The 18,606-nt window shown below is 43.7% G+C and overlaps 1 protein-coding gene across 1 annotated transcript in view; it reads right to left on the bottom strand.

Moving 5' to 3' along the window:
- The window catches only part of arhgap32b (Rho GTPase activating protein 32b), a 135,372-nt gene extending 127,081 nt beyond the window's left edge, over nucleotides 1–8,291 (bottom strand). The window contains exon 1 of the mRNA XM_030745823.1: nucleotides 7,807–8,291. The gene's annotated coding sequence lies outside the window, so the exon portion shown is untranslated. The remainder of the gene's footprint in view (nucleotides 1–7,806) is intronic.
- Between the last annotated feature and the right edge of the window lie 10,315 nt (nucleotides 8,292–18,606).

The raw sequence follows: 18,606 nt of genomic DNA, 5'->3' as shown, positions 1-18,606 counted from the left end.
TCCAGCATGATTTTCCCATTGAGTTTTGATGTGTTTTCAAAGCGTTTCTTTAATTTTCTTGAATTTTGGAACATTTTTCCTGTGGCTGTTTTTTGCTGCAATGCCCCAATCTTTCCTTCAAAGATGATGCAGAAACAGAATGCTGGTCACCATAAAATGAGAATAAAAACATATTTCTGTGACACTGCACTTCCAGCAACACCTTTTCCCAGCAACTGACTCCAAACTGCTGACAGAAAACATCTGAGACAAACAGCTGACAGCTTACCAGAACAATCTGCTGAGTTTCTACACTTTCGGTACGACAGTTGCTTCCAAGTGGTTTCACACAACTTGTTGCCAACAAAGTCCTGAATGAGAACTTTAGTTTGCAAATCTGATCTCATTATCCTCTGCTGGGCCATTGTGGAAATATCCTGGCAACTTGCTAATCAGGGCCTGTGTCAATGCCAGGATTGTTTACGGGGGAATGGAATCTCCTCTGGGAATGTCACAGCATCCTCGGAGGGCTGAGAGCGCGCAGTGAGCTTAGAGCAAGATGCTTTTTCCGCACTAAGAATGAGAGAGTCTGCAGCCCTTTGCATTTGTGGGACAGGGCCCGAGGACAGCAGTGTACGCATATTGCATAATTAATGAACATACAGAAAGGAATATTAATGGACACGCAGCTCTGCACAGTGCGTCAGTATCTGTGGCTGGGGTCAGAGGTCACGTCTGGCTTTGTGTTTGTGCGTGGCTGTCGAGGACTGAGACAAACAAGGAGAGCTTTGAGAAGGTTTCACATATGTAGAAAGAAAACAAAAGAAAGCAGTTGGTTGCATAACAGGAGAACGAGGACACTCTGTCTCCTTTGAGTTTTGGTTAATTTCATTAATTACTGTGCCTCACACTGACAGTCCTGTATACAGGTTGCCTTTTCATAGACTTGATTCTTTTAACATTTATTTACTGTTTGGATAAACTTCACATTGCCTTACCATTTCCTTTCTGCGTACAATATGTGATGCAAACAAAAGCCTATCAAAATAACACTTAGCTTTATGTAAAAGAGGTAGAATTTCTTTTTCTAATTCTATTTACTCCTGACAGAAGCTTCAAAAATACCATGATACAAATGCTAGATCACACCGCCCACCACTACAAGAATGTGATCAAAGATATTCAAAATAGTGTAGGATAATCTCCTCCAGTCTCTCTCCTGTAAAACGCCCAAAATTCAAAGCGGTTAGCAGCAGAGGGTAAGCATGCACCGGCTGGTGGAGCCATCCCACCCAACATAATTGTTTTGGGGGGTTTACACTTAATATGTGTATAAAATGGTTCTTCCCTCCACTTTTCACTCTGTCCTCTCATCCCAAAGCTGAAAGCGTCACCGACAAACAAACAAAAAGGTTAAAAACAGAAGTGAAACCAGAGTCTCTGCAACAGTTTCAATAAATTCTCATTTAAAACAGAAACACCAGTCATATATATTTAGTCATATTTTACTGTATTTTTTTAAAAAGCTGCACAAGCCCCCACAAACTCATAACTGATGCCTCTTTTCCACTAGAACAGGTGTGTCCAAACTTGCGGCCCGTGGGCTGCTTCCAGCCCCAATTAATCCTCTTAATTGGAGGGGAAGGCGAAATGTCAAAAAAGTAACTTAGGTGCCGTTTACACGAAGCCGTTTTCACTGGAAACGGTGTCGTTTTGATGCGTTTCAGCCTTTCGTTTACACGATGGCGTTTCAGAAACGATCCGCGTTTACACGAGGACATGTGAAACGATGAAAACGATGTAGTTCCCATGCCAGGCCACAAGTTGGCGTTGGTTTTCTCTTTGCAGTTTGTTTACGCAAGACGCGCATGCGTGGAGTGACACAGTAGGTAGTGCGGCAAATTGTTCATTACATACAAAACGGCCAATGTGAGAGGTTTTGTGTGGACAGATGATGAGGTTGGATCGCTGCTGCACACAACGCTGAATTACAAAACGGTCAAAACACAGGAAAAGCATAAGAAGCACTCGTGAATCCGCGAGTACTGTTTATCAGTTTGCGCGTGCGCGAAAAACTGGCCGTCGCAACCATAGTGCGCATGTGCGAGTCGAGCGTTTTCAAATCACCCCGGTTTCAAGTGTTTACACGAAAACGCAAGCCGGTGCGTTTCTGAAACGCTCCACTCTGGACCCCGTTTCTGAAACACATCGTTTTCACTCTGTTGTCGTGTAAACAGAAGGACGCATCAAAACGACACCGTTGTCGTGTAAACGCAAGGCCGAAACGCATCAAAACGACACCGTTTCAAAATGAAAACGGTCTCGTGTAAACGGCACCTTAAAGGGCCAAACTGTATGTTATTTTTGACGTCAATTCGCGGACCGGAAGTGGGCGGGGGCCGGGAGCAGCTCACAGGCCGCAAGTTTTGACACCCCTGCACTAGAACATACTCAGTGCAGCTCGACATCGTCTTGTTTTGTTTCCAGTACAATTGAGTACCACCCCAATGTGGGTGAAGTCGATATAGCAACGCGGCGATGTGCGATGGTACCCGTGAGCAGCTGTTAGCTCGGAGACCCCACGATAAACTTTCTCTGTCTTCCCTCTGGATTCTTTCATCTGCCACCGAATGAGGAGCTGCAGAAATGCCTAAAAAAAAAAAAAAAAGAAAAAAAGTACCTAGCGCCTGAAATGCGGCATAATGACTGAAAAGCATTTTTCGTGGCCATGTGGGATGTTTTTTTCATTTCTTGACATTTTTAGAAAATAAGATCTGCAGTTCATTAGGCCTACACCACACTGTCCACGATAATTCCGGTAATTTTTTACACAATATCATAGCTACTGCAATGCCGCGTGTTTACCTTCCCTGGTGCGCACAATAACGAGACAAGCCCAGCCATGTCTGAGAGCGAGAGACACACACATCTGTCTCAGATAACAATTTAGTACCTAAAAAAATGAAGTTACTCCAACAAAGCACAATACTTATGCAAAACAACTGTTCCTGCCAAAAGGTGGAAATAACAAACGTGTTTCACCATTTAAAGGTAAAAACACACAACATCAAGTGCAAACTACAAACTGCCTGCAGCTCATTGGAAAAGAAGGATGGAAACTGCCCTCCATTCACTTACACTTCTAAATGCAGCAAGCATCAACAAAATGCTCAGTATTTTTTTCTGCATCATTAAAAATATTATCCCACATTTTCTTGACATATTGTGATATAACTTGACGCTATATCATCCACCCCTAGAATGCATTAAAAGTGTCAAATTTGCATTTGATAGCTGCTGAATTCTCAAAAAAGCAGTCAGATTCCCCCTTTGTGGAAAAGCTGAAATCTCTCGGGTCTTATCTGCAGTACTACACAGTGTTATTTCAGCTCCAGCTGGATGTCCTAACATGTAAGAGCAGCATTAATGTCGCTCACTTGCTTCCATCTAGTACTTTATCTTGACCATGTTAACAGTCGCGTCATAAAAATTACGGCTTAACCTGAAGGAGACAAAGCCAAAACAGTTATGCCGTCTGACATTTCACCATCTCACAAAAGACTAATCCAACCCCTCCTCGCCCTAACAGAACCTGATAAAAAGCTTAGGAACTCAACAAAGAACGCCCTGTGACACCAAACTGACATTAGACAGTTTGCAGTAATCACCAGGAAAAATGGCTACAAGAGTACAAGAGAGGGAGAGCTTTTCTTTAAGAGGGTTAAACAGAAATAACTGTGGTATATTCCAGACAGCTTTTAGTCAGACAAAATTAAGAGCCAGTTGATGAGTAATATATGATCTCTCTCTCTCTCGCTCTAAAATTTTGGCTGTAAAAATTCTCATCAGCTTAAAACTGGCTTTAATGCTGTGTCAGCTCAGGCCAGAATACTTCCTAAAACTACAATAATAGAAATGCTGCACGTCTAAATCTCAAAAGAAAAAGGCATGATTCCAGAAGTGAACCCAAAGAACTCACAGAATAGAGCAAAACCCGAATCTTTAACCCCGAACTGCCTCCACTCCTGCTGTGTAGTAATGATATTATGACAGACAGGAAAACTATGCTTATTTTTTAAAACCAATGATGTCAAATTCATAGCATGGTGAGATTTGCACACCCCAGTTACATGCAAGCCTTTGTCTACTCTGTTTCTACACCGTGTTCATTCTATTGAATAGTAAGCCTGTTGACCTGATGCTGTATACCTCTGCAGGCTTACATTTTTTTCTCCACACTGGAAACTGATCCAGAATCAAACAGAGAACCTGTGAAGTGGACTTAATGTTAATTTCCAGGTTTATATGGTCCAAGAAAGGAACGGTGGTGAACCAGCAACAGGGTCATGGGCAGCCAAGGCTCACAGACAAAGGAGCGAAGGCTGGTCCACGTGATCCCATCCAACAGACGAGCTACTGTAGCTCGAATTGTCAAAAAGGTTAACGCTGGTTCTGATAGAAAGGTGTCAGAATACAATACTGCATTGCAGTTTGTTGCGGATGGGGCTGCAAAGCCGCAGACCAGTCAGGGAGCCATGCTGACCCCCACCAAAAGCACCAACAATGGACACGTGAGCATTAAAACCAGCCCACGGAGCAATGGAAGAAGGTGGCCTGGTCTGATGAACCACATTTTCTTTTACATTACGAAGCCGGATGCATGTGCGTCACTTACCTGGGGATCACTTTGGGAAGAAGGCAAGTTGGCAGGGGCAGTGTGATGCTCTGGGCAATGTTGTCTGGGTAGATTCTCAGTGATCCAGGTCATGGTAGTCAAGAGCTTGCAAAAAAAGGCGACTGGACTTTATTTTTTGAAGATGTTTCACCTCTTATCCAAGAGGTTTCTTCAGTTCTAAAGCCAAAAGGCTGAGAGTCCCAAGTATTTAAACCCTAGTGGGGGGTTGTCCCCATTGGAGGTGGAGGTTGTCCCGCTATGCATCATCACATTGAGCCAAAAAAAAAAAAAAAAAAAAAAAAAGGTGTGGGTCATTACCACAAGGGGTTTCAGGTGAAACCAGTGTGAGACCTTGCCCCACCCCATCATGTGACCTATTGAGGTCACCTGAAATAAGGTGTGAGCGGGGGTTGAGACACCTGGGAAGGAATCTCAAGACTGCACTGTAGGTGGCTGACAGCTATTGTCATAAGCCACCACCTCTGCTCAATGAGCAATGTTCTGCTGGGAAACTTTGGATCCTGCTATTGTTGCAGACCATGTACACCCTTTCATGGAAACGGTATTCCCTGATGGCTGTGGCCTCTTTCAGCAGGATAATGCACCCTGCCGTAAAAAAAAAAAATGGAATGAATGATTTGAGGAGCACAACAACAAGTTTGAGGTGTTGACTTGGCCTCCAAACTCCCCAGATCTCAATCTAATTTGGGGTGGCTGTGGCTCAGGAGGTAGGGCGGGTCCTCTAATCAGACAGTTGGTGGTTCGATTTCTGGCTGCTCCAGTCAGCATGCCAAAGTATCCTTGGGTGAGATACTGAGAGCCCCAAGTTGCTCTCCGAATGTGTGTGAATGTTAGAAAGCACTTAGGCATAGAAAAAAGTGCCAGAATTAATGTGCGCAGATGGCTAAATGAGTCATATTGCATAAAGCATGTTAATTAAAGCACTATATAAGAACCAGTCAATTAACCATTTACCCGTGAGTTATGCTGGACAAACAAGTCCGATCCATGGAGGCCCCACCTCATAACTTAGAGGATTTAAAGGATCTGTTGCTAACATCTTGGTGCCAGATACCACAGCACACCTTCAGGGGCCTAGTGGAGCTCATGCCGCAACAGGTCAGGGCTGATTTGCCAGGAAAACGGGGACAGGCACAAAGTTAGGCAGGTGGTAATAATGTAATGCCTGATCGGTGTATGTCTCATGAATGATATCAAATCATTTTGAGCCAGAAAGAACATTTCTGTCACAAGGTAGAAGCTGCAATCACTTTAGTAACTTTTATATAGCCTCCATTTATTGAGATAAAAAGTGTCACTGAGATTAAAAATGCCTTTTTTGAGAGAGATAAGGTCATCAGTGTCACTGGCCTTTTGTGTTGTCTGTCAAAACATGCATGGAACAGGTTCTATCGACTATATTGACTATACATATAAAGTAAAATCATAATAGATGAAAGAGTAAAACATAAAAAAGATTAAAGAGGCTGGCCCATGAGCAGAAGCACTAATCACAAAACAGTAGAAATAAAATCTTATCAGTATCCATCCCTAACAAAACTTACTCATCATAATCAGTGTGTCTAACCTGACACATCACCTGATCATTGTATGGGTCTGCCTTTTTGCTGTAATATCACACTTTGGTGAGAACAAAAACAAGTCTACCTGTTATGTATATAGATGAGAAAGAGATTAGTCCACTACATGGTGCCTTCATTTTGTCACTTGTTCCTGCGGTAAAAGGAAATGCAGTGCACCAGATCACCAGAGAGGGTAAGCTGCAATAATGTGAGGAGCCATCCTGAGTGAAGCAGGGTTATTGTTTCATGTAAGAAAACATAATGAACTGAAGCAAAGAAAAGACATCAAGCACCGACATGCTGGGAATGCTAGAGTTTCAGAAATGTAGATAAGAATTTAGTATTTGCTGTCATAAATATATACAGAGAGGAAAAAGATACAATTGTGAAGTTCTGTTGTGTTTTCCCACTGCACTGAACCATGACCCTGACAACAAAATACTCAACAACCCAGAGCTGGTAAACTGCTTCAGCCTAATGATAGCACAGGTTTCACAGGCGTGCTGGCTCAAACTAATGAGCCATGCAGACTGAGAAATGTTGCACAATTACAAAACAAAATCTCCCTGAGAAACTTTACTCAATATGCCCTCCAGCAAGACGTTTAGATCCTAAATGTTGCAGTGATGTACAGCTGTAATGGATGGGATGATGTTGTGTGTTTTAAGTTGGTTTGCCTGGTTTAAAAAAAAAAAAGAGTGAAGGCCTCCGTGCATGTCTGATTAGACTGTAATCTAATACAGGGTATGAAGCATCAGAAGACCACGGGAACTGTGGCTCACATAACATGTGAGGGAACGGGGAGGGTTCAGACACTCCCTTATGGATGACATCTAATTTAGGATTCAACACTTGAACTGGAATCCTTTAAAAAGGGAATACCAAATGGAGAAAGAGGAAAAAAAACCGGGCCAACTCCTGTTTTACTGACAGAAGCGGTGCATTTGTAAAGGCAATAAAACACCCACAAAATAAATACAATGAACGCGGGCTTCATCAGCTGCAGTTTTTACGCTGGCGTGAAATATCAGACAGAAGAAAAACCGAGCAGTTTAAACCGAGCATACACACGAACAGACATGAATTATTACCAGTCAGGGCTCGAAATGGGCTCCAGGTGAACGCGACATCACCTGGTTCAGCAAGCTGCACACGATCTAACTCTGATACCAGTGAAAGTGGGTAACCCGGCTCTATCAAGTTTCTAAATTGTACAGCCAAACAGAGCAAAACATAATAAATATACCTGAAATTCTCCTGCTATTATCATGCTGGCAGTGAGGCACGAAATTAAAGCAAAGTGGTGTTTAATCGCTCCTTTTTCCAATCAGGTTCTGGATGTAATTTCCAGAACTCGGCAGACTAAACAACTCCAAGCAAGCCTCGGCTAGCTGGCGAGACGTTATTCCCGCTGTGCCCAAATCCCTCTTCCTATCCCACCATCACCACCACTCTCTCTCTTACCCAACGCTCACAATCTCAGCTCAACTCACTACGGCTCCAAATAACGTTACCCAGCACAAACGAGTAACGTACTGCGAACATGTAGCATGAATGTGCTAAAAGTACCTGCGTTCTGTGGTTGTGGTCTGCGGTCCCTGACCACCGCTGACTGGCTGCTGAGAGGAGCTTAGCTCTCGCCGTCTTCGTCTGGCGCTTCACCGCTGTTAAATTCCCTCCTCATCGCAGCTTAACCCGACACACTCATACACGTCAGACACAAAGTATGTTGGAGATATCTTTCAGCGAGTCCCCGGTCTGAAGGAGAGCGCGGCGGCGGTCGTGTTCACAGTGAGTTAGGCTAACACTGAACAAAAAAAGGACTCCCCCGGGACAGCGCGGCGCACGAGCAGCGTTCAGTCTGTTTCAGTCTGTCAGTCACTGCTGCTCTTCTGCAGGGAAAAAACAAACACTGCTGTCTTCCTCACACTTTTCATTCCCACTGGAAGCCAAAGGAAGACTTCGTTCGCCGTTCCCTCCAGTCACAGGACGTTATTCCCAGAAGAAAACTTCTTTTTAAAAGAACCCTCTCCTCCGCGTGCCACTGCGCGGACGGCGGATCCCCGACTGAACCCGCGAGCGGCGCTTTCTCTGTGCTGCCTTCGCGGGCTGTCGGAAATGTCCAGCACCAAAGCATGTGAAAATAGGACACAGAGGATCTGCCGTGATATTCCGTGATGCTGTAAGGTTGAGAGTAGAAATGGCTCAGCTGAAAAGCATTTCGTCCAGTGTACAGAGCTGCAGCAACATGTTCAAAGATCGGATTTATTGTTAGAAATATTAAAAAGCTACGTTACTGTAGCGCTGAAATGCCACATAACCAGAAACCAACACACATACATCAGAATGCTGACAAAAAACGTGTCAGTGAGATGAGTATCGTCTTTGTGCTCAGATAAGTAGTCTAACAAATTAGAGCCAGCACAGAAATTAAGCTTGTGTAGTGAAAGCTGTAGCTACTGTATGCAGAGGTCATGTTGCACATGGATAAATGGTATTGTTCTCAGCCTTAATGGTCAAGAGCTTTGGTCTGAGTGCATATCACGTCACCTAAAAGGTTTTAAATAAAAATAAAATAAAAGCAGCACAGAAATGGAAAAATGCTCATAAGAGGCTGATTCAGTATGTAACAGTCCTTCCTTTAGATTAGCCTGAGAAAACAAAAACGCTATACTCAAAGACATCAGCGTCTCAGCAGTCTTCTTTTACTCCAAATATGATTTCACTGCACTGCTGGATCGTTTGTGGTACAGTTGATACACAGAGCGCAGCACCTTCAGACAGGTTGATAACCATTCAGGAGCCTGAAAGAGGACTTTGTTTTCTCAAAAAGTCTGCTGACCCACTTTTATAGAGTTGAGAACTGTTCTTTTCTTAGTAATCTTAAGGAAATGTTGCCTGATCTTCTTGTTTTCAGTCAGCTTTAATGACATACCGTAGACCAGATGTTCGCAATACCTTAAAGGTCATTTTTGTTCATTCCAGCTGCCAACTGAATGTTAAGAACCAGCTGCTCTGATATCCCAAACATCCATGTACTGTGTTGAAGAGATATCAGCTGAAGCTAAAACGGGACCAGTTTGTGGTACAAATTAGTATTTTGTGAAATACCAATACTTATGAAATACTAGTCCTTAAGGTCATATTCTTAAGCCTCTTGCAGAAATGTGGACAGAGCGTCAAAGAGAATTTCAAATTTAAAAGAAGAGCAGCACACCCACTGATGAAACACTGCCCCCAGTTATGAAAATTTTCAACTTTCAGAGGATGATTACTAATCACTGAAATAATCAAAGACATGAGTGGCATGTTCTGTAAAGTGTAGGAAGTTTTCACGAGCTTTCATAATTCTTGTTGAAACACACGGGCTACTGAAGTCCAAGGGTTTATCAGTTAGAATAAAAATGATTTACTATTTACAGGAGCAGATGATACATACACATTTACTCAGGTTACTTTCCCAGCTCAAAGACACAAATGCAGCCTGTGACTCTGAGACCTGGACCCAGGCAAACAGAGAGCGGACACAAGAGTAAATCGTGTCTTTGTGTGTTTGAGGATTTTAAATAAGAAAAGTTAAGACTAAGCATGTGAAAACAACACAGAACACCTGAAAGCCTCACTGCATTATAGAATATGCTGAATGTTTACCTGCCTGATTTTTCCTTCACATAAAACAAAGAGATTTCTACCATAAACACCTGCAGGAAGGTGCCTGGTGCTCAAAATGAATGAATGAATTTGGCTCACATAGATTGACGGTTTGGCCCAATTTACTCAGTATTCTTTTCCACAGTTGCTCAGTGTGTGCTGTGGGCTTGTTGAGCCGTGACGCTAAAGCAGGAGATGCAGATGATCAGACTGAACAGTCTAACTCAGAGAGCTCACAGATTTGGGCTGTTTCAGGCGCACACAGCTGACAGTATAGATATTGTGAAAAGGCAGTGTGATCTTCTGAGACTATTTTGTTTCCCAGCAGGCGAGAATTATAGTTTCTGACCTCTGTTTTACCAAAGCTCACTGTCACTCACACATCCAAACGCCTCTCTGTGAATGTCCACTGACCTAAAGCGAGTTAGTCATACAAGGTGACTCCATGTCTCACGAGTGGATCACCACATTTCATCTGCTGTGTAGGTCTGATTAGGAAAGATTTAGATGCGTGGGGAATGTGGTTTAAATATTAAAATGTCAATCTGGGGTCAGTTGTCTTTGTGAAAAACAGTTAGGCAGGCTGACAAATGAGGCCCATTTTCTGAGGAAAGATGGAGGATCATTATAAAAACCTTCATCATTGCAGAGAGCTGCTAAAAGAGGATCAAAGTAAGGAGCAAGGAAATTTAAACCTGGACACCCAGGCTCACCTCCTCGCTCCTGACAGATGATCCCAGGCCGGGTTTAGCTCACTTTCCACCTGGCAGGCTTCGATGACAGACTGTCTCAGCCTGAGGATGAAACCCAAACACCTTCCTGTCAGCTCTGTCAGCCAGAGGAAACGTCCAGCAGTGAAGCAAATGACCTGAAGCCACCAGTCAAAAACAGTCTGGGCAAAGATTCCAGTGCATCCATATTCCTCCCTCCCGTCTCTGCAGCACAAGATGTACCGACTTTGCATACATTAAACTGATGACTCATACGTTTTCAAATGATGCTTCCATTACATGTGTAAAAAGCTTTCACTGACTCAGCCATTAGGTGCACAAAAACCCATCTATTCACAGAGGAGCACACAGCACAGTGACGCACCGATAATTTATAAAAGTATAAATTCAGTCACTGATATCTTAAGATGACGGGAGTTACGCTTTTTATTTCAACACACTGCATATGTACTGTACATTTGAGAGCAAAACTGGAGAACAACTTGCAGTTGTCTAGAACTCAAGCCCATGACTACAAATGTAACCTGAATATAAGGGATGGTAGAAATCACTACGATGGACAAGAACTAAGAAACTACCTGGATTATTATTACTGCTGGAGCTAATCTCACATCATCAGCCAGACTGAGACTGGGGCTGTATGCTGGCCATATCACTGAGCTGATCTTTGTTTCCCAAAGACACACTTCAACACTCTTTGCCCTGAGGCAGTTTTAATTATCACTGTCATCCAGTTATTTTCATCAGGCATCATCTTTATACGTTTAACTGGAGCAGCACCAGACAGAAGCTTCAGCATCATCTCCATGGCTGGTGCAGATTTGCGATTCATCACTGAACGTCACTCCAATCATCCACACCCTGTGATAGCTGAATCTCGATTTTTGTTTGTTTGTTTATTTCAGTATTTGTGCTGCTTTTTGGTTGATTTCTCTTTGTAAGTCACATTTTATTCCACTCCTTTCTTACAGTGCAGTGACACCCATAAAGTGCATACCCAGAGGTACAACAACACTTCAGGAGTCTTAATTAAGTGAATATGTTCTAAAGTTCAAGGGGCCTATTATGCTCAAAGCTCCATATATTTTATTTTATTTATACTCCAGTTTATCGTATATACAGGGCCTTGGTGCAGCCAGAAGGAGTGCTCTGTGAAGTGGGATTTGGCTGCTGTTGGGCTGAATAAAAGGAACTGCTGTAGTGTTGTTTTGTGCTTGCTTCCTTAGGAAAGCCAGACAAACTCAGCTCCCAATCAAGAAAAAGAGCAGCGTAAAACCTTTCAGGGTAATGTGGAGCAGACAGGTGGGGCTGCTGTGCCGACATCCCGAGCTGTGAGGCGGGCTTACCACTTATCTTATAACTATGTATCTTATACTTGTTTGTTTCAGGGTGAGAGGCTGCATCAAGGCCCAGTTTAAAACAACCTGTTTTAGGACTCTGCCTTTTGAGCTGGCTTTCTTCTGATTGGCTGCTCCCTGCAAACAGAAAGTTTGAAAGGCAGGTGGGTGGGGATCCTGATGACCATATTAAGGATGTCTGCTCTCACTGGCATCATGCAGAGTAGAGAAAATGAGCGTTTAGAGCAGTCTGACGTCTGAGTTTTTGTTTCAGGGGGATTACTTGTACAAATGTGGCCACCATTGGAAACACATATGTGTGACAGAAAATATGGAGAAGGCAGGTGTGAAGTCATTTTATGTGATGAATGGCCTTTTACGGCTCATATTTTTTTTTTTTTTTTTTTTTTTAAAGCCTGTCATGTCTGGTAGATCTTGCAAGCAGAACTGTGATCTGAATGCGTTGTTGTGCCAAACATATTTGCTATTTCAAGATGAGCTCTATAGGTTCTCAATAGGCTCTTCTTGTTGATGTTTTAACCCTTTATTTTATTTATCTGAGTTATTTTTCCACATACTATGTAACAGCCAGAGCTGACAGGCTGAAGAAGAGGAAAATAAAGAGAAGAAAAAGGGAGAGAGAAAGGGAGCAAAAAAAAAAAGGGGAAAGAGCACAAGTCTATTAATCAGATACTTCATCACTTTAACATATAAAAAAATACTATCAATACTTGCAAAAATAAATTTGTGTGTGAAAAACAAAACTAACAAAGCATGTTACGCACACCAACAATTTTGTTGAGTTGTGATTGAGTGGGCGTTTGTGTCTGTGTCATGTTTGTGTCTGTGTCATGGAACGTACTTACCAATGAGGGCAAAACGCTGCAGCTCCACCCATCAGAAGCCAGAGGCAGGTACGGAAAGCCCCCGGAACCCCAGGCCACCAGCAGCCCACCAAGGGCCAGGAAGACCCCCGGCCACTCAGTCCAAAGACAACCGCACACCTACCCCAGCAGACGGGAGAGGGTGGTCTCAGACGGAGCCCCCCCAGTCGAGGAGCGAGGGCTCCAGGGAACCCAAGGCGATGAGAAGCCAGCCCTCCCCCAGCGGCCAGCCCCCTGCACTGGCCGGCGGCAGGGCTCCCGGGCCCACGGCACCCAAGGACCGCCCGACCCTCCACAGAGCCCCCCCCCACGCCGAAGAAGCCAACGCAGCCCCGCACCGCACCCCCAAGGGGGGCAGGCCAGCACCCACGCCAGAACACCCAGCCCCACCCAGGAACCCCGAGGCACCCCCATCCCAGGGGGGTAGGGGGGAGGAGGCAACCAGCAAGGAGCGGCCAGGAGGCAAGGCACAAGGCCCAGACCCAGGTCCAGCCATACATACAAACACACCCAGACACCCGTGTACACATTTATACACAGATACTCATACATGCCCATACATACTTACCCACACACAGATATGCCATACATACACATTCACTCACCCACCCATACTCACGGAGACGGTGACAAATACACAAAGACACACATTCATCCATAGCTACCCACCCTCTGAAGGCGGGGCAAGTGGAAACCACCCCAGGGCCAACAGCGACCCCAGGACGCCACCAGCCCGGTCCCCAAGGAACCACCCGACCCCTACCCCGGGCGAGACGCAAGAAATCGGGGTGTAAGATGACCCATCCACCCCTCCTCCTCCCCAACTTGTAGGTCTATGTGTTAATGTTTGTGAGTGAATGAGGTGTATAGGGTGCAGTTAAAATTGAGGGGACAGTTATGCCACACGCGCCAACTGTTGGTCGTCAGCGCTTGCCCACACTGCCCCCCCAAAACCCTCCATGTCTAAAGTGCAAATAAAATTTGGAGACAGACAGTGACGAGGATCCGAGTGGGGCCACCTCAGCGGCCCATCTCATCAACCTCTGAGTAACATGCCTGCCCCAAAGGTCCTATGTGTATCAGGGTGTAAGTGTGTATGTGTTGTGAGTTATAATGACTAAAGTGCAATTAAAACGGAGAGGCAAGGGGTGGTGCAGCTCTCCACGTGGCCTCTCCATCCTACATCTGTGAGTGATGTGTATTCTGTGTGTGTGTGTGTGTGTGTGTTTGTGTATGGGGAGGGGGAGGGGGGGGGGGGGGGGGGGGGGGCATATGACCAGGAAAAATCCTGGAAGAAGAGAGCCAGCTGTCCGCTGGCTCAATAGGCACCCCGACCTCCCACACCCCAGCACAGGGCAGGGGGAGGTGAGCCCGGGGCCGCGGTGACAGCATCCCGGAGCACTGCAGCACCCGAGGTTGGCGCCCTCGCCCCCACCGCAGAGGGCGGCCCGCTCCTCCTAGATGCCCATTCACTCAACAATAGACACAAACAGGCGACAGGACATACTGGCCTGGGCATGGAAATGCAGTGCCCAGTCCCCCCCAACCCACCCCACCCGGCGGCGCGGCCGGGACAGCCGCGCCCCCCCCCGCGCCTGGGGGGGCCCACCGGGAGCCGGCGCGGCCCCAGTGCCGGGGCCCCAGACCCCAGCCCCCAAGCCATACAGGGAAGACCAGCCAACCGACCGAGGGCCGGCACCACCCCCCCAAGCACCCCGCCCACACCCCAGGACCGAAGGCAGCACCATCCAAGCCCCCACCACCATCAACCAGGACAGGCACACAGACATCACCAGAAGGTCGCCCCAGGACCCCAGCCCCAGGAGGCTACCAGCTACCCAGGCCCCCGGAGTCCCCCCCCACCCCCCCACAAAGCACATCAGGAGCAGAGCCCGCAGCCCACCACCCCCACTAAGTAATGGAGCTGAGCAGTGGGAACCAAAGAGAGTCAAATTCCTCCAATTTGTTTTTAGAAGAAGCAGACATTCTCTCTAAACTAACATGATCTACTAATAAATTTCTGTACTGAGTAATACATAGTTTATTTTTTGTCTTCCAGTTCATGAGGATCATCTTCTTAGCGATGCACAAGGCAGTAAGAACTATGTGTGATATATTTAACTCCATAATTAATTCACTGACATCACCTAAGATGCATAGTCTGGGGGAAGTTGGGATACGCTAAACCATGTGGATAGATCTTCACAAATCCTCTGCCAAAATCTCTGAACTGGTACACAAGACCACAGAGCGTGTAGATGATTATCCTCTGAATTGCTTGTACAGTGGGTGCATATGTTTGAGTGTGTAAGGCCCATTTGGAACATCCTTTGTCCAGTGTAGTATGTTCTATGGAGAATCTTATATTGTACAAGTTGTATTTGGGGTCTTTTAGTCATTTTGAAGATATTTAAACATATTTCTGTCCATAAATTTTGATCCAGGTTGACAGAAAGATCACGCTCCCATTTTGTAATTGGGAGGGAAACTGAATCATCAGTTTTTATTAATAATTTATATAATTTTGATAACAATTTTGGGGTACAGAGGTTAAGAAATTCTGTTACCCAAGTAGGCATTTCTAGATTCAATTGATTAAGGTTAAATCTTCCCTGTAGGACGGACTTAACTTGTTGATATTCCAGAAATCTACCGTTGCCAATTCTATATTTTGATATAAGTTCTTGGAACGTGATAAAATTTCCATCTTGGATAATATGTTCTAAGTTATTTATACCCTTATCACGCCATAACGGAAAATTCAGCATTTTCTTTTTCTGACAAATATCTGGATTGTTCCAAATGGGTGTTAGTTTACAGGGGATGAGTGAAGACTTAGTTATTTTTAAAAATTCCCACCAGGCTGTCAGAGAGGTATTTATACTAAGGACTTTATAGCAGTTATGATGTTTAATACTGGAACTAATGAAAGGTAAATCTGAGATTTTTATTTTTCCACAAAACGCCTGTTCTAGATCCAGCCATGGGTTGTCTAATGAATTGGATTTGATCCACTTTGAAATATACTGCAATCTACTGCTTAAGAAATAGTAATAAAAGTTTGGTAATTCTAGACCTCCACTGTGTTTTGGCTTTTGTAAAGTTTTTAAGCTTATTCTTGATGGTTTGTTTTTCCATAAAAATTTTGAGATGTTTGAATCTAGTGACTTAAACCAAGGAAGAGTAGGTTTATTAGGGATCAATGAAAATAGATAATTAATTTTTGGTAAAACCATCATTTTAATGGCAGCAACTCTCCCCATGAGTGATATAGGTAAACTGTTCCAACGTGTGAGATCATCCTCTATTGTTTTTAATAAGGGGATATGATTTAATCGTACCAAGTCTGAGAGCCTGGCGGAAAAATTTATGCCTAAATATCTAATATTTCCTGACTTTAGTGGGGTCCTAGAGGTTCTCTGGAAATTACAATTCAGAGGCAAAACTGTTGATTTACTCCAATTGATAGAGTAATCAGATATAGATGAGAACTTATCTATCAGTGTGATAGTCTTCAAAGAGAGCCTTGTGAATTCCCAAGGAAAAGTAATACATCATCAGCATAAAGGCTAAGTTTATGGTCCATATTTTCAGTTTGAATCCCTTTAATATTTACATTTTGACGGATTGCTGCTGCTAGCGGCTCAATGAAAATTACAAAAAGAGAGGGAGAGAGTGGGCAGCCCTGCCTAGTGCCCCTCTGCAGACTGAAACTTTGTGAAATGAGATCATTTGTCCTAACACGCGCATTCGGAGAGCTGTGTAGTGTTCTGATCCAGTTTATAAAGGATGAACCGAATCCAAATTTTTGCAGAACTGCTAGTAAGAATTTCCAATTTACCCGATCAAATGCCTTCTCTGCATCTAAAGACACGATTGTCGTCTCTAATTTGTTAATAGAACAATAGTCTATTATATTTATCAGTCGACGTGTATTATTGGCTGAGTGCCGACCCTTGATAAAGCCTGTTTGATCTGGATGTACAATAAATGGAGTAATACTTTCTAATCTTTTGGCAAGGGCTTTGCAAATTATTTTAAGATCTACATTAATGAGAGAGATTGGCCTGTAGCTGGATGGGAGTGTGGGGTCTTTGCCTGGTTTAAGAAGCAGGCTAATGTTAGCAGAGTTTAAGGTTGGAGATAAGATGTGGTCATTCTGAATCTGAGTTACCATTCTGAAAAAAATGGGAGCTAGCTCAGACCAAAATTCTTTATAAAACTCGGCTGGAAAACCATCTGGGCCTGGGGCTTTATTATTTGGGAGATGCTGTAGGGCTTCACTAAGTTCAGACAATGAAAGAGGTAAATCCAGAGCTGCAGCCTGGCTGTCATTTAGTTTTGGTAGATTTATATTATTAAGAAATTCTTCAATTTCAGTATCAGATGGGTTAATCTGTGGTGAATATAAGGCTTCATAGAAGTCTCTGAAAGAGTTATTTATTTGTTGTGGGTCATGAGTAATAATACCAGTCGAGTCTTTAATAGAAAAAATAGCTGTTTTTTCTTTATTCAGTTTTAATTGCTTGGCCAGGAATTTTCCAGATTTATTTCCATGCTCAAAGTTTTCCAAACGCAGCCTCTGCAACATAAATTGTGTCCTTTTATCAATTATTTCATTTAGCTCCAGTTTCAGTTTCCTCAGGCTGATAATTGTATGTTCTTGTGGTGAAGCGGCATAGGCAGTTTCTAAAGATTTAATTTTTTGTTCTAATTCTAACACAAGTGCTTTTTCTTTATTTTTCCTATGCGAGCAGTAAGATATTATTTTGCCCCGCATTACTGCCTTTCCTGCTTCCCAAAGAACACATGGTGATATTCCTGGAATATCATTATATTCTAAGTATGCTGACCATTCCTTTTTGAAATAATTAATAAAATCTTCTTCTTTAAGTAATGATGTATTAAATCTCCAGTTCCTGATTGGTGGTGTGACTCTTTTCTGTGTCAGAGACATAGACACCGGTGCATGATCGCTAATAGTGATAGGGTGAATCTGAGTGTCTGTGATATCCATCATTATGGAGCTGCTAACTAAAAAGTAATCTAAGCGGGAATGAGATTTGTGTACTGGTGAGAAATAACTATAATCTCTCAAAGTAGGGTGATGTGAACGCCAAGCATCGCAAAGTCCAAAATCCTTCATGTACTGTTTAAGAATGTCTGCAGACTGCCAGTTCCTCTGACTCACTGCTGTACTGAGCCTGTCAATATCTGCATTAAGTACCAGGTTGAAGTCTCCTCCTATTACAAGTGTGGTGTCCGAGTGATCTGAGAGTGAAGTGAACAAAGCATGAAAGAAGGAGGGGTCATCAACATTTGGTCCATATATACTAGCAATACATAAATCTGTATTCTGTATAGATAAATTAAGTATTATAAATCTACCTTCAGGGTCTATTGTACTGTTGCTAATGTTAAAGTTTATCTTCTTGTTAATCAATATAGCTACACCTCTTTGTTTGGAGTTATAGCAGCTCATATTGATCAAAACAAGTGTTCACCGTGGATGTTGTCCCCTACCTTTTCTTTTAAAGCACAGGTTTAACGGCCTGTGTGACCAGGAGGAACCACACAAAGCCACCTGACCTTGTTTTAGCAGATACTTTAAAGCGGGTGGTCTGTCCTGTGATGCTCACGCCTCCCTTGGTGAGTCACCAGCATATTGTCACTACATTTGTCCCTTTTTGCAGCCAAGATCACAGAAGCAAAACTGAAGCCAAAGCTGCTGATGTAGGCAGATATAACGCAGATCTGAGCCGGTTA

Source organism: Archocentrus centrarchus, chromosome 14, assembly GCF_007364275.1.
Source record: "Archocentrus centrarchus isolate MPI-CPG fArcCen1 chromosome 14, fArcCen1, whole genome shotgun sequence".
In the NCBI taxonomy this organism is placed as follows: Eukaryota; Metazoa; Chordata; class Actinopteri; order Cichliformes; family Cichlidae; genus Archocentrus; species Archocentrus centrarchus.
This window is presented reverse-complemented; position numbering and strand designations above follow the sequence as displayed.